Source organism: Ctenopharyngodon idella, chromosome 3, assembly GCF_019924925.1.
Source record: "Ctenopharyngodon idella isolate HZGC_01 chromosome 3, HZGC01, whole genome shotgun sequence".
Lineage (NCBI taxonomy): Eukaryota > Metazoa > Chordata > Actinopteri > Cypriniformes > Xenocyprididae > Ctenopharyngodon > Ctenopharyngodon idella.
In genome coordinates, this window is record NC_067222.1 from 36,781,352 (window position 1) to 36,797,036 (window position 15,685).

The window sequence follows — 15,685 nt, forward strand, 5'->3', positions numbered from 1 at the left end:
TTATTCCTCATGTTTAAACACTATCTACATAAGAGCCAGCGGCAAATTCCCGAAGGACTGGCCCAGATGAAGCTGTTCTCTGCGGGTGAGTTACACGGGTTACATTTTTTTGTGTGGGCATAATCGCAGTGACTCCCGTCTACTACAACGTCATGTGCATACCCTCTATGATGTAACAAAGTTGAATCAGCTATAAAAAAAACGTTGTCTGTAATATTGTTACCACATTATAGTTCACCTCCCATCATAGGGGTTTATTGGCAGACTTTCAAATAGTTTCAAACTCTGTGCGGTAGAGGAAGTTGAAATTGCATGCAAGATGATAAGCTATCACATCCTGCCAGTTTTGGAGATGCAATTGGCTTTTATTAATCCTCTCTGCTTTCAGCTAGCATTGCAGCGAGTTTTCTAAATCTAAGTCATTAGAGATGAACAATTGCTTTAAGCTGATGCAGCACGTTGTACCTCTTTTTCAAGCCCCATATAGATGAAATGATTGTATGGCAGAGCTAATGGCCACGTCTGTGGGAGGGATGCCTCTTCTCAGCTGGAAATAAAAATGGTGACATTTAAGAAATGCGACCGACTGATTCGTTGAGATGAAAAACATTAACGGCGCAACAGAAATATATTTACCTATTCTGGAGATGTTAGGCTTCAGGGGTTTTAAAAAGTTACACAACATGCAAACACTCTTTATGTTCCATGTCGTTCCACACCAAAAACGTTGTTGTGCATAGAAAGTAGAATGATGCGATGTGAAACAGTCTGGAGTTTCGCCTACTCAATGAGAAAGTGAGAGTGAGCGAGGGCCCAAGAGGCAAGGAAGAATATTGATGAATACTGTGGTTCTGAATTACTCAGGAGAAATGAATCTTGAGAGCTAGAAAGCTTCAGAGGAGATGTCTATTAAAACAATAAGCCACAAGAGGCCGTGTGTTACAGTGATTTTACCACAGGGTGTTTTTGGGCATGATGTGAAGCCCCTTAGCCGTGGTAAAAATCATAGAAGCACATGGCCTTTCCCTTGAGTGGATTATTGCAGCAACAGCAATGCAAAAAAAAAAAAAAAAAAAAATCATAATGTTCACTAGTAGGGCTGTTAAATCGATTAATCATGATTAATCACATCTAACAAAAGTTTGTGTTTACATAATATATGTGTGTGTGTGTGGGCATTCATCGAGCAACGTAGCAAATTGTCAGTCTCTGTTAGTGGTGGGGATTTTTCAGTGATTCTTCTGCAGGCTACGCAGGTGTCTTCAAAAGTGAGTGATCTGAATCACTCATGTAACCGATTCATACAAAAAACGCTGATTCATTAAGGAAGGAAACAGTCACTGAATTATTAATCAATAAATATACGTTCAGGAATGTAAAAAAGTTACTGTCTTTTTGGTTGAGTTACTGAATCATTCATTCAACTAATTTGTTCAAAAACAAAGAAACATTCAGGAACAAAACTCTGCTACTGTGGGTTGCAGTTCTGCTGTTTTTGTTGGCAGAACAAAAACAAAGTAATTGGCAATATTGTCTCTAAAATCGTAGGTTTCTCAATATTAACTTTTTATATCACAAAATCATGCTGCCTCTTTGTTTGTCCACAAATGTTGTTGCTAGTTCTGGGACAGACAGACAGACAGACAGACAGACAGACAGATAGATAGATAGATAGATAGATAGATAGATAGATAGATGTTGGATACTACATAATAACAAAACATTATTGCCTTGTGTATACGGAATAGAAATAAATAGATGTGAATCTCTTTTGTTTAGGAGGAGGCAGCCCAGTCTATGAGACATCAGTATAGCAGCCCACACATGGTTCAGGAGGTTGATGGTCTTGGATAATATTGTTCAGTTTAAATTGTTTATAGGACTAGAATTCATAAATTATTAAATACATGACCAAATCATTCATTTTCACCACTAGACAATATGATGTATATTTGGAATCAACCTGGGGCTCTATAAACAGCAATCCAGACAGACAGTACATGCCGAGTATCTGCCTCAGAAATTCCCCTCACAAATGCCTTGCATTATAAGGGAAAACTGTCAGTCAAATCAAGCTGTCTGACTTAACAATGCAACCTCCAAAGGCTCTCTCCCATCCGACAGTCTGGTTCTCTGGGTTCTGAAGTATCCCAGAAAGACTTACACAAAAAGCTACCGATTTCAAAGCTGAATTTAAAATCTGTTCACTGGCGAAATTCTTCTTCATCATGAGATTTGAACTGATGTTTACCTTGGCCTTTTCCTCTATGTTTTGCATGTGTAAAAAGGAAGCAGTGAATTCGCTAAAGAGTTGCACTACTTGTGCAGCATTTCAATGAAAAAAACGTATTCACTAACTACTCACCATCCAGGTTACCCAGGATTATAGTCTATTGACTATGTATAGTCAACTGTACGTACAGTATATAAACAAAATGAATACATCAGCAAAATGTTATGATAATGCATATAGTACATACATCCAGAAACTAGGAATATAATCTTTCCCCTATTACATCAATTTCCTTAATTTAACTTTTTTAACGTTAAAATACATTCTCTTAGCCCAGTTCATTGACTACTATTAGTATGCCATTCATGGGTTTATCTCCCCCAAAAGTGTAAATATTGAGCGCCCAGGCACTATCTAAACATTGAGAGCGGTCCACTCAGATCTTGTAATCTTGATATTTGCTTTTTTTGAGTCATAATGACTGTTCGTGGTAATCAACAATATGCGACAAATGCTGTCGATTGAGCTTAACTTGTACCGAACATGAAATATTCTTTCAAGCATTTACACTGTTCTCATTCATTTACAGGTTTCGTGTTAATGAAGTGTCCTGCCACCATACATGGATAATCAGTAAAGAGAATACATGGATGTTAATGAATTGGTGCATATTTGGAGGATTGTCTAAGCTCAGTTCTCTCCCCTGTGAAGACAAGCAGAGTAAAGCAGCATAATCTCTTTGGCATTGCCCTACTGACAGTCTGGGTTGCATCAGCCAGTGTGAACTAGAATGAATGCACCAAGACTCAACCGACAGATTCATGCATGAAGTCAACACACGTGGCTGCTGCTGTCAGTGAATAGCCTCGGAGGCGAAACGGTGCAAGAGCATGGTGTCTAGAGAAATATCCATAAGAACTAAGCAAATTAAACTGCCTGGGCCATTCACTATGATCAAATATTAAAGCTCTTTCATATTTGCCACTTAATGTGATTTATAAGGACACATCAAAGGATTGACCCATTCTTACTAAAATTAAGTTGTCATAACGGTTTCTGTAGACGTCCACGTCATCGATCTCAGAGGGCAGAGGCTGTCAGCTGTAGATCCAGACTGTGATGATAATTAAAGTGTAACTGACAAAGATGATTAAAACATGAATGAAAATAGATCTGAGTTTGTGGCTTTGGAATATCATATCGTGGTACCCACTTATTTATTTATCTTTTTTATCTTTTTATTTATTTATTTCCAGGCACTGAGAGGTCCAATGATCAAGCCTTTATCTTTTGGAAAATAATGAATTTTTAAACATCATGACACATTATATCCAGGTGTGTATAATTCATTTTTCTTTTTGAAGCTTTGGACCTCTCTGTGACAGAACCTAAGGGAGGGCTTGTAAAAAGTCATTATCATCCATTGTTCTTCCACCAGTCAAAATAAATTAAATGATTATGGTTGCCAATTCAACGCATTAATTTGGAACAATTAATGATGTTTAATTAATTAATCACCCCTGCCCCATGTGTACATTTTGTAATAATTATTTTTCCTAAAATCAGAGCAACTAAGCTTGAAGTACCACCAAAATGTAAAGGAGTCAACACAACAGAAAATAATTAACGCAGAATGCAGGCGTCTTGAGACATGATTTTCACAGCTGAACTAAATATATCTTGACACAGCATCTTAAAAACATATACTCTAAAAAATGCTGGGTTAAAAACAACCCAAGTTGGGTTGAAAATGGACAAACCCAGTGATTGGGTTGTTTTAACTCAGCGGTTAGGTTAAATGTTTGCCCAACATGCTGGGTAGTTTTATTTAACTCAACTATTGTTTAAAAATTACTGTATCGCTTGATTAAAATGAACCCAAAATATGTTGGAAATTAATATGTATAATAAATGTTCATCTTTTGATTATTATTGTTGCCTCTAGTAATTATGTGTCTGATTTTTATTTTCCAACATATTTGTGGTTCATTTTCAGCCAGCCATATAGTAATTTAAACAATAGTTGGGTTAAATAAAACTGCCCAGCAAACATTTAATGCAACTGCTGGGTTAAAACAACCCAATAGCTGGGTTAAAACACCCCAATCACTGGGTTTGTCCATTTTCAACCTGTCCTGTTTTTAACCCAGCATTTTTTAGAGTGTAGAGGCAGTGGTCCATCACACTGAAAAACAGTGACCAATTTTTAAAAAAAAGTGCAGAAGGAATGCATGAACTCATCCTGTGTGAACAACCCCTAGTCTATCTTGGAATAAACAATAAACTCAAATGCAAAATTGACTGCTGTGACTGATAGACCCAGCTAACAGGGAATGTTCTCAGAACTTTAGTTAACGTTGTGACAAGGTTCTAGTAACGTTAATAAAACATTTATTTTAAGTTATTTTTAAGCTATTTTAGTCTTTAATAATGTTCTCTAAAGGTTAGCACAAAATATTATTTATACATTGTTAATGCAACATTTTTAACTAAAACGTTTAGCTGGATGTTCGCCCTAACTTTTAATAAATGTTACTACTTGTTTCAGAATGTTCAGAAAACATGAGAAAGTAATGTAACTTTTGAAGTAATGTCACTCAAAAAGTACGGTAACTGCAAAATGATAAAAAGAATGTTCCCTTAACGTTCCCTTTCCCTTTTTTTTTTTTTAATGGATGTTTTGAGAAAATTCAGAAATAACACTTTTATAACTTAATGGGAATGTTAGCAAAACATTCTTATTTTTGTTAAATGGGCAGTGATAATGAAATAAAGATCAACAGATTGACTCCAAAAAGCCACTTTTTGTAATGTCTATTCAATTCTGTACATAATAATATAATGTCGTCGAATGGTAGTCTCTTGAAAGTTTGTCTAGGCAAACACTGATATATGCAATTAATTAGATTATTTACTCAGCACATCCTGTAACTAATTTGATTACAATTTATCAACTGACCTAACCAGAAAAGAAGGAGATTCAAACTAACAAAGAGAAACAAACTAAAATCATCTGTTATCACTCTTCAAATGTGGGAATACGTTTATTCAGTGTCTAAAAGCTTCTATAGATATCAGAGCGATAACTGAATGTGAAGTCTTAAAGCTCACAGTGCTGATTTACAAAGGGGCAGATCCAATCAGCGAGGAGGACACTGGGGCTTTAGAGCAGTCTCACGCCGTGCCACTATTCAGGTCATGGAGCCATTCCAAAAAAGACTTACCCCGGTTAAACTGTCTAGTGATCGCATGCATGTCTGAGATCCACCATCAGTAGCTGGCCTGTCCCTGTGGGAGAAAAGGAGACAGAAAAGACATCACTTTGTACATTAGAATGTATAAGAGCAATGACTCTGCCTCAAAAACGCAAAATGTGACTTTCATTGTGCAAAGCCATTTACTAATCTTTTTAAACTGACAAAAGATAAATTAATGATAATAATAATCAAGCAGCCATGAAAATCCTAGCCTATTAGTGCTACCTCTCTTGACTTGCCTAAAAAGAAGCACGTGAGACAAATAATATTACACAGCAGCTCTTTTCAGCGCTTTGACTTTTTTCTTGATGAGTGGTTTACCCATGGATAATTCCTCTATTTATATCCTGCAATACTTCATGCCTTTAGAAATTAATATTCACTGCTCAAAAGATGCAATGATATGCTATGCAAATAAGATGACACTAATGAGTTAGCGATTATTAACACTCCATTAATTCAGTACGTCTTTTTCTGTGAGCTCCATGCACATCCACCCAGAGTGCTAATGAATGTTCGGCATAGCAATGTAAAAATTCCAACATAAAGACAATTAACTGTGGAATTGGAAAAATAGTCTACAAGAAGATGGTTTGGGTTTTAGATTTTCGACGGGAATTACATTTGAACATATGAGAAAGTATGCAAAGCCTTAGAACAAGTACAATTTAGGTACAGTTTTAAGAGATAGTCTGCTAATGTGCAAGTATGCATTACTAAGTGGTGTTATTGTGGTAGCACTTTATTTTACAGCCCTGTTCCCCATGTACATACTATGTACTTATTATAGTTATTGCTGGGTAATAACTGGGTAATAACTAGGTACTAACCTTGAACATACACCTAAACCTAACCTTAACCCATGTAGGCTAGTTAACTTACAATAACAGTACTTTCTTAGGTAAGTACACTGTAAGTACACTTAAGTGCATATATATATATATATATATATATATATATGAAGAGTTCATTTTACAAAAACTGATGAATGGCACTTTAAAAAAAAAAAAAAAAATGAACTGACTGCTGTGCGTTATTCTTCACATATAGCACAGTTCTGATCCCTAATTACGTTTTGTCAGAAAAGCCGGTATTGTCCACTGTCAAAGCATCGCGAGCTCACGTTTTACAGCAGAAACCGACAAGTGCCCTTGTTGTTTGTGTACACAACGCGATAAGTCCATTTTAGCGAATCAGCGTGCAGTATTCAGGTCAGGTGACAAGGCTGCTAGTCACTTCAAAAAGACATGCTAGCTGAGGGGAGTTTCGTCAAAGCTGATTAATGATCGAGGATTTATAATTTCGACTCCTGCAAGTCCTTGTACCTGAAGATTAATAGAGTTACTCTACGAATGTTTTTTGAGCAGTCTGACAGCTGTTTTTAATGGGAATGTTTCGCCTGTTAGTAGTCTCAGGCATCTGCCAGGGGGGAGCAGCTGAAACCAGTTATGCTCTGGGTCAGATGGGTCTTTTTAGTATGTGTGGCAATGTGTTGGAAGTTCGGGGATTCAGCTGAGGGGAGGTCTGTACCTGTGACCTTTGAGGCTTTAGTGACGATGTGTTCATTCTTTTTTTGTTGTTTATGTTGTTCGAGAGTCAGCAATGCCTTACCACACACTGATGGACAATGTCAGAACCCTTTCCACAATAGCAGAGTAAAATCGGACTAGAAGGTGCTGACTGACTCCGTCTGAGGATGTTTTTGATGTGCCTTTCTGATGAGGTGGTTAAGTTGGCATTTTTAAATGCTGCATATATGAGAACGGTAAGTGTAATTACACAGTATTCACCCTGTCTTAGAAGACTTCAACCAGTGCTTTGATTCAAGATAACAATCAGAAAATAATACTCAGTGTTATGTAAGTCTGAATGACATAATGAGACAACAAATGAAGATACATAGATATCTTGTTGAACCTTCGCGGAAAAGAAGCGCACTTAATTGTATTGAATGTACACTTAGTGTACTTCAAATTTAATAAAGTTTCAATAGAAATGACATTTAAGTATACTTTAGTTTATATAATTCAAATACTAATTATGAAGAGATAATGAAATGACTAGGATTATGTCTTAATTGGATCAAAAGAAGCACTCTAAAGTTCAGCTAATTGCATTTTATATGAATTTAAACTAGATTTAAATTTTATATATATATATATATATATATATATATAATTAATTAAATTAAAAGTAAAGTGTACATATTTTTCACGAAGGAATAACCACATATAACCACATATAATTTATACAAATTTTTTTTAAAAATTCTGTTTTTTAACATTTCCCACTAACACTCCACTAATTAGCATTACAAATTATGTTTGTGTTCCTTTTTATTAGCTCTTCTTATCACTTTAGCACTTCAGAAATTCACATCTGTCAAGCAGTGCAAGTGTACTGAATCTGTTAGAAATTAACTTCTTATTGAACTTTTAAAGGGTTAGGGTTAGGGCAATCACTATTATAATCACCTCTATTATAATTGTAAATGCCTGAAAACATATAGTCATTTTAAAGCACTTCTGTATTTGTATGTCTCTTACACCTATGATCAGCATTTGTTTGCTTATATCAAGCCTGCTACTGTAGCATTCACACAAGTCTCCTCTGAAAAGAGATCTTAACAGTACAAAACAGTACCAATTTGAACCCGAAGAAGAAAAAACGTTTCTCATGGATATCTTGAGCACTGCATCTGTCAATAAAGCAGTGTTGATGTGGTATAATTAGCTGGTCAGGGCGTCATTTGCATTCCCTTGAAAGAGGTCTCAGGCAGCTGTCATTCAGCAAAAGCCTGTGAAACCCCAAAAGCAGCGGAACCCAGAGCTCCGCAGAGACGAGGTTCATGGATTTGGGTGCTATTCTTTTAGTTACTCATCATAATGACTCCATTTAGCTGGTCAATGACCCATTTAATGGCACAGAGCAGGCTTTGGAAGCTCTGCGTCCTTGGCAGGGCAGATTTTGCAGCTGCCCTGGCGTATGCTACCTTTAACCCAAACTTTAACCCAAAGCCATTCCTTATATGCAAGGACCAAGAGCAGCTCCAAATGCGACTTCTGAACCTGTAACACTGCTATGTGAGCAAAACTGTATGAAATATAATGTGTGGTTTAATTAATTAATGGCCATTTTTTATTTTACATTTCCTTAAATGTGTAAAACAGCTGTTTGTGCATGTAAACGATCTGTAAAGTTACAAATCACAAAGTCCACGGCAAAGGGAGTTAATCCTCCAACAGAAAACGCTTGCCTGAAACACCTCGTTTGGAGTCCTGCCATTATTTTCGTGACTTCGCTACATCACCATGTTAAACATTTGCGTAATGCCCGCCTACTGGCCACCGTCAAACAACAGTTGGGTAGGTGATTTAGCTATGTCTAGTAGAAACTGTTTTTTTTTTTTTTCATTGTAATGACTTTCAATACCAACGCCATAGTTACCATAGATACTGTATAATGCTGTTTACAACTGCTCATTATAAGGCCTCGGTACCTGAAAACCAATTGAGTCATGTTACATTTCTGTCATACACTCATGCCTACTTCAGACTACACGTCTTTAAACGTCGGCCGATCGCTGTGCTGTTCAGACTACATGACTTCTGTCATCTGGAGTCTTGAAATCGTTGTGGTGTTCACACTACGTGAAGCTATGGAAATGATCCGCAACAGGGAGTCACAGACTACACGAGCTGACAACAACTCTGTCACCCAACGACTCTATCTGGTCCCCAAACCAAAAACACACGCAAGAAATGGAGTGGGAAATGACGCAAAACAAGGAGCTGTTTATTTGAAAATGGACGATGAGAAGAAATTAGCGCTGCAAGCTGAAAAAAAAAAAACAAGAAAAGGAAAAAGCAAAGAATGGATCAGCACACGCGGGCAGCAGGGATTGTCTGTGCTACAGAGAGAGTTGAAAGTGAGTAAAACACATTTCTTGTGTCCACACTTGTCTTGAAGCCATGTTGCTGCTGTTTTTCTTCTGGTGACCTCAACCCATGCCTTGCTCTCTCATTGGCTGTAGCTCATCGTGATACTTCACACCACAGGATGTCGAGTCGGTCGACAGTTCCAGATGTTTATCATGCTAGATATTTGTCTGGTGTCGGTGAGGCGTCAGCGAGCCTCTTTGAGCCTCTTTGCGTCGATGAGTAGTTCACACATAAAGATTGGCGAGCGCTGATCACCCGCTGATTTGCCCCCGATCACAGCCCGATCTGTTGGCGAGCTTGTTGACTTGCAAATCGGGCTCAAAATCCAATGAACTTGGCATAAGCGGCTGACCAATCACAACACTCGAGTTTTAAAGAGACAGAAACTAAAACAGAGCATTTCAGGCAGAGGGTTTTTTGTAAACCAGTGGTTCTTAAAGGATTAGTTCACTTCTGAAAGAAAATTTCCTGATAATTTACTCACCCCCATGTCACCCAAGATGTTCATGTCTTTTTTTTTTTCTTCAGTCGAAAAGAAATTAAGGTTTTTGAGGAAAACATTCCAGAATTCTTCTCCATATAGTGGACTTCACTGGGGTTCACCAGGTTGAAGGTCCAAATTGCAGTTTAAATGAAGCTTCAAAGGGCTCTACATTATCCCAGATGAGGAATAAGGGTCTTATCTAGCAAAACAATCTGTCATTTTCTAAAAAAAATAAAAATGTATATATTTTTTAATCACAATCACATCTTGCACTGCTCTGCGATGCGCCATGCATTACGTTCAGAGGTGTAAAACCATACTTGAGTAAAAAGTACAGATACCTTAGATCGAAAATGACTCTATTACAAGTTACAAGTAACCAATTCCAATACGACCAATAAGTCTTAAAAGTATCGGATTTTAACAGTACTTAAGTATTTTACTCATACTGAATGTAGGCTCAGAGATGCACTAGTCCTCAACACCTGAGAGACATGCCAGTGAAACTAAGCAGCAATTGGTTTGTAAGATGAGAAATCATGTTTATTTTCTAAACTCTAAATAAAACTGAAAACCTCAAAATTGCAATAAATCAAGTTCGTCACAACAGCCTCTTAAACATCTACAAACAAAGTCTCAGTTAAGCTCAATTGCACAAAAAGGCCATAAGTAAACCAATAACTGTCAAAAAGGTCTTGTCAATATAGCGGATAAATAAAATAATGTTAAGTAAAATGAAATAGTCAGTCTACTTGCACTGGACGTGCTGGTTTCGGCCTTATCATCGGCTGCAGTCATGACCTAATCTCATAAATCAAACACCTGCGATTCAGCAACTACCTGCTAATGCACTCGCATTCACGTAAAGTAGCCTTGTTGACATGTTTGGGTGAGTAAAGGCAAAACGCACAGGATATAGTACCTTCAAAGCCCTTAGATGGCGATATCGCTTCTTTATAGCAGAATCAAACTGCTGCAGAAAAAGTTAGGTGCCATGCAAAGTGTAATGTGTAATTGCATTACTCTCATCACAAATGTATTGGAGTAAAAAGTACATTTACTTGTTCAAAAATGTAGTCAAGTAGAGAGTAAAAGTTGCTAATATCGTTGATACTCAGTACAACTACAAAGTAGCCAAAAAGATACTTAAGTACAGTAACTAATTACATTTACTCAAATACTTTACACCTCCGATTACGTTGAAAGGTCACGTGTGACATAGACAGAAGTACCGCAGTAGGACGAAAAACTAAAATCTAATTTTCTCCTCCAAATTCACAATCATCTGATATCGTTGTTTTACCTTTTTTCTTGAAAAGGGCGTTTAGCTTAATCTTTGCATGTTCGCTTTGTAGACACTGGATCGGTACTTCCGCCTACATCACGCATGACCTTTGATACGTGATTACGTCATGCATGCGGATCGCAGAGCAGTGCAAGACGAGCATTTGTGGTTAAAAAAGTAAGAAGTGAACTAATCCTTTAAACCTGTCCTGGAGTACCACCAGCCCTGCACATTTTGTATGTCTCCCTCATCTATCACACCTGATTCAGCTCATGAGCTCATTAGTAGAGACTGCAAGACCTGAAATGATTGTGTCAGATATAGGGAGACATACAAAACACTGATGTAAATGTATTCTAGCAGTCCCCAAAAATAAAATTACGAACTTATGACCATAATATATATACAAATAAAAAGTGGTTTCACCATCTCAATCCATTTCCAAAACAAAAGCCACTCATTTCGCCTCTTTACTTCATGGCCATCTTAATCTTCATTGGCTCACCTCTGTTTGCAGTTGTGAGAAGACCCTGACCTATATGTGATATAAGCATGACAAGGAGAGCCATGGATGGGCCGGTGCCCACAGGAGATCAGACCCCATATGGTCCTGAGGAGCATATCACCGGCACACTAACCATGAGCGTCGCAGCGGCTTGTGCATCCTACTGCCGCTCAGCTCTGATTGATAGTCTCTGCTCAGCTGCTGACAAGTGAAGGAGGCTACACATGGGTATGTGGGCAAAAATAGCCCCGCCATGGTCCACTTTCGATTTGCCGCAGCTGTTTCAGATAAAAAACAACAACAACAACAACAACACGGCCATTGCACGTCTTCCGAGACCTGGGTCTTTTGAAATGCAAAATGGGAGCAACCTCGGGTTAAATATTTGAACTGATCTCCTTCATTAGGAGAGTAAGGATGTGTTTACTGCAGACAACGGCCATTGATTTCATTCATCAATACTGTTAATAGAAATGTTCATTAATGGCACCTTATCTATGCAAATTCCACATCAACTCTTGTCCCACAAAGATACAGAGCTAAATGATTTATGTTTCCTTGCATTTATGACATTTATAACATTTAGTACTGATGTCAGCTGTGTACAGAAACCTCTTAAAGGGATTTTCCCTGGTGCATAAGCATTACTTACAGACTATTGGATGATTTCAATATAATCTCATTATCCTCGCATTCCTGGTGCTCCTGACCTTTGGAGCTGTTCTTAAGGTCTACTCCCTGGGTAGATGCAGAATTTTATGTGAAGAAACTGTACTGGTCCAATGCACATTTGCCCTCTTTAGCACTTGCTCTCTGTTTCAGAGCAGTCTTGGGTTAAAAGATACATTTTCCCCCTCGCTTAACAGTTATTTAAACTCCTCACAGGCACAAACAGGGCCTTGTATCAAGGTAAAAAAAGAGCATTTGACTAAAGAAGAATGGTGCGAATTAGAAATGAAAGGAGAAAAAGAGAGAGAAAAATATGAAGGACATATTTGTTTGGAGCGAACTGACAAAGCCTTTTTATTGTCAGTGTGTGTCAGTGTATTTGTTCCAAAAGAAGCCAGGCAAACCCAAACAACAGAGAGGAAATACACTGTCAGCTGGGCTTTATTGACTTCACTGCTCATTTCAGTGATGTTGAACTCTGCATGTGGTTATGAAATATAGAGACCGTCTGTTTGCATGTGCAAAAGCAAAATATTTGAAAAAATGGGGAAAGATATTAATTATAACTCAGTAAGCACTAGCAAAATAATGCTTTTCTGTAAAGGCAAAAAAATCCATGAGTGCATGGATGCAGAAATGGTACACATGGTTTATTTGATTATTCTAATGTAGATAATTTTATCTACAGAGATCTTTGTGCTTCTTTTATTTACTTAAACATTGTTATTATGCAGTTCTCTAGAATATTTGATTCTTACTGGTCAATCACATCATTCCGATGTCAGATATTTTTGTCTATTGACTTTTGACCTTTACATGGCAACATGCTAACTGGCTTATGCTGCGTTCACACTGGCATCATTTCAGCAAAAAGGTCCATGGTCAATAGATGTATGAAGCACATACAGCTCAGATAAAAGTGACCTTGAAATCAAGCAGCTTTCTGTTGGTCAGTGCGACAAATTCACTTTAGCAACTTGAACAGGAGCGAAATCTGCTAGGAAAATTTTTTTAATCCTCTTTCGAAACTCCTAATTGTGTGTATTTCTGTTGGAACGACTGGATTTCGCTGAGTTAAGGTAAATGTGACCGCACCTTTAGAGCAACTTCGGCAAAACTTTAGAGCAAGCGGTCGTTTGCATTCTACTGCACTGCGTTTACATATTTTTCTTCGTAAAACATGTGGTAACGTCTTTTTTTTAGCATCTTGCGCACAGGGCGTTCTAAAAAAATCTAGGTAGTTAAAAGCAATTTTATAAAAATGTCTTGAAAACTTGCATATTTCTTATTCTACTGCCCTGTGTCTCACATTTTTATATACAAAAACATGTTCGGTGTAAATTGAATCGGTGTTAATGAAGAGAAAATATATCTGCACACTCCCTTAAGCACATTTTATTGCTACCAACGCTTCGGCAAAACAAGTAGCCTTTGTCAAGGTATGAATTGTTAAAACAAGAAAAATAAATACACTGCTTATATGAATTTAAAAACCAGCTTAAGAGAGAAAGAGCACAGTAAAAAAAAAAAAAAAAAAAAAAAAAATAGAGATACATTAGATATTGAAATAAAGCATGTTAGATTGTAGCTAATAAGTCTATCCACAGTATTTTTCAATATGGAAATAAATTATATCCTGTGAATGTGTGACACTTCATATTCATTAGCCATTACAGGGAAATAACTAGAAGTAAACGGTAAAATTGTTTATGTTTAAGATACTAAATTAAAATTATATGATAATAAATAAATACCAGTTTGCAATAGCAAACAGCATAACAGCAGAAGCCTTGCACATTCAACTTAGAAAAGGCCGTGAACACTTGTATGTTAAAAATAAGGTGGACAGAAAAGTAACTTGGATTACAGATTACTAATAATTTATAAATTTACATTGCAATGTTGTGGTAGTATTTGCATGTTGCTGTTCAGATTGCCTTTCTAATGCCTAGTTTACACTACAGGAGTTTAAACACCGGCAGATCGCTGTGCTGTTCAGACTACATGATTTGCTGTGGAGTCTTGAAGTCGTTGTGGTGTTCACACTACGTGACACAACATAAATGATCCGCAACGGGGGGTTACACACTACATAAGCTGACAACAACTCTGTCAGCCAACGACTCTATCAGGTCCCCAATCCACATTTTGTCACGTAAACATGTGAGAAGTGGAAGCCCCACACTTGCAAATACATTACCAATATAAAATAAAATATAAAACACATTTTTATTCAGTTTCCGAGAGCAAATTTTAACTGAATTATAACTGGCGAGCTTGTTAACTTGCAAGTCGGGCTTAAATCGGGGGTTAAAATCCTGTAGTGTGAACTTGGCATAAGTTGGAATGGACTTTTTTCCTAATTGAAACTCTATTTACAAGTAAAAAAAATAAAATAAAAACAACAATATAATTTCAACTACTGTCAATATTTCATGTCCATGCATTTATTTAAATTTTTAAGTGCTTCAGTAACAAGAGGGATAAATGTCAGTTATTGTTATAAAATAAACCCCTCAGCTAGAATTATTCCTTATTTCATTAACACTGAAGCACTTAATAATTTTTTTTTGTAAATAGTGGGTTTTCCAAAAAATAATAAAATAAGTAAATATAATACAACACAAATAAAAAAGGGCCAGCAACAACATTAGCTTAATAAGGGTGAAAAAAAGAGACCAAATCCTTAACCGCGAGAACCAAGAGCAGAGAGAATAAGAAGGGTTGAGTCTTTGAAGCCGCACAGCGTGTGCAAGTGTCAGAGGATGATGGGAGGGGGTTTGAAGGAAAGGATGCCGTTGGCGAGGACTGATGGGGCTTCCTCTAGTGGCTGCCCCTAATGCTGATTTTCAGGTTATTTTAAGACGGAAAAGTCACGCGGCTCATCTCTTGAGCATTTCTGAGAATCCCTTTAATGCTCCACGGTGGTACTGTACCTACTGATGCAAGAGCCTGCGTTTGAGTGTGGCTCCTTTGACATATGGTTTAAGCCAACCTCCACGCTGCTGATCTGCAGGGAGAACGCCACAGTAAGAGAGGCTAAAAGAAGCAATTTGTATATGACAGTGATCGAGTATCACAGGAAATATTTTGACCACATAATAAATGTGAATTTAATTGGAAAAGAAAAAAAAGGCATTGTGATATTGTGTTGTCACTCAGAGAGATATCAATCCCACACTTGTGGGATCAAACGCACAAAAGCCATCAAGAGAATTATAATAAAAGCCAGTGTGATTACATTGCACACTTCCTCATGTTGTGGACTGGCAGCAGTAGGAGACTGAGAAGAGGAAAAACAGAGACTTCTG

General features: G+C 37.3%; 1 protein-coding gene across 1 annotated transcript in view; it reads right to left on the minus strand.

The window, feature by feature from the left end:
* Positions 1 to 15,685, minus strand: part of elfn1a (extracellular leucine-rich repeat and fibronectin type III domain containing 1a) — a 109,944-nt gene that overhangs the window by 39,562 nt on the left and 54,697 nt on the right. Inside the window, exon 2 of the mRNA XM_051888432.1 lies at positions 5,458 to 5,521. The gene's annotated coding sequence lies outside the window, so the exon portion shown is untranslated. The remainder of the gene's footprint in view (positions 1 to 5,457; positions 5,522 to 15,685) is intronic.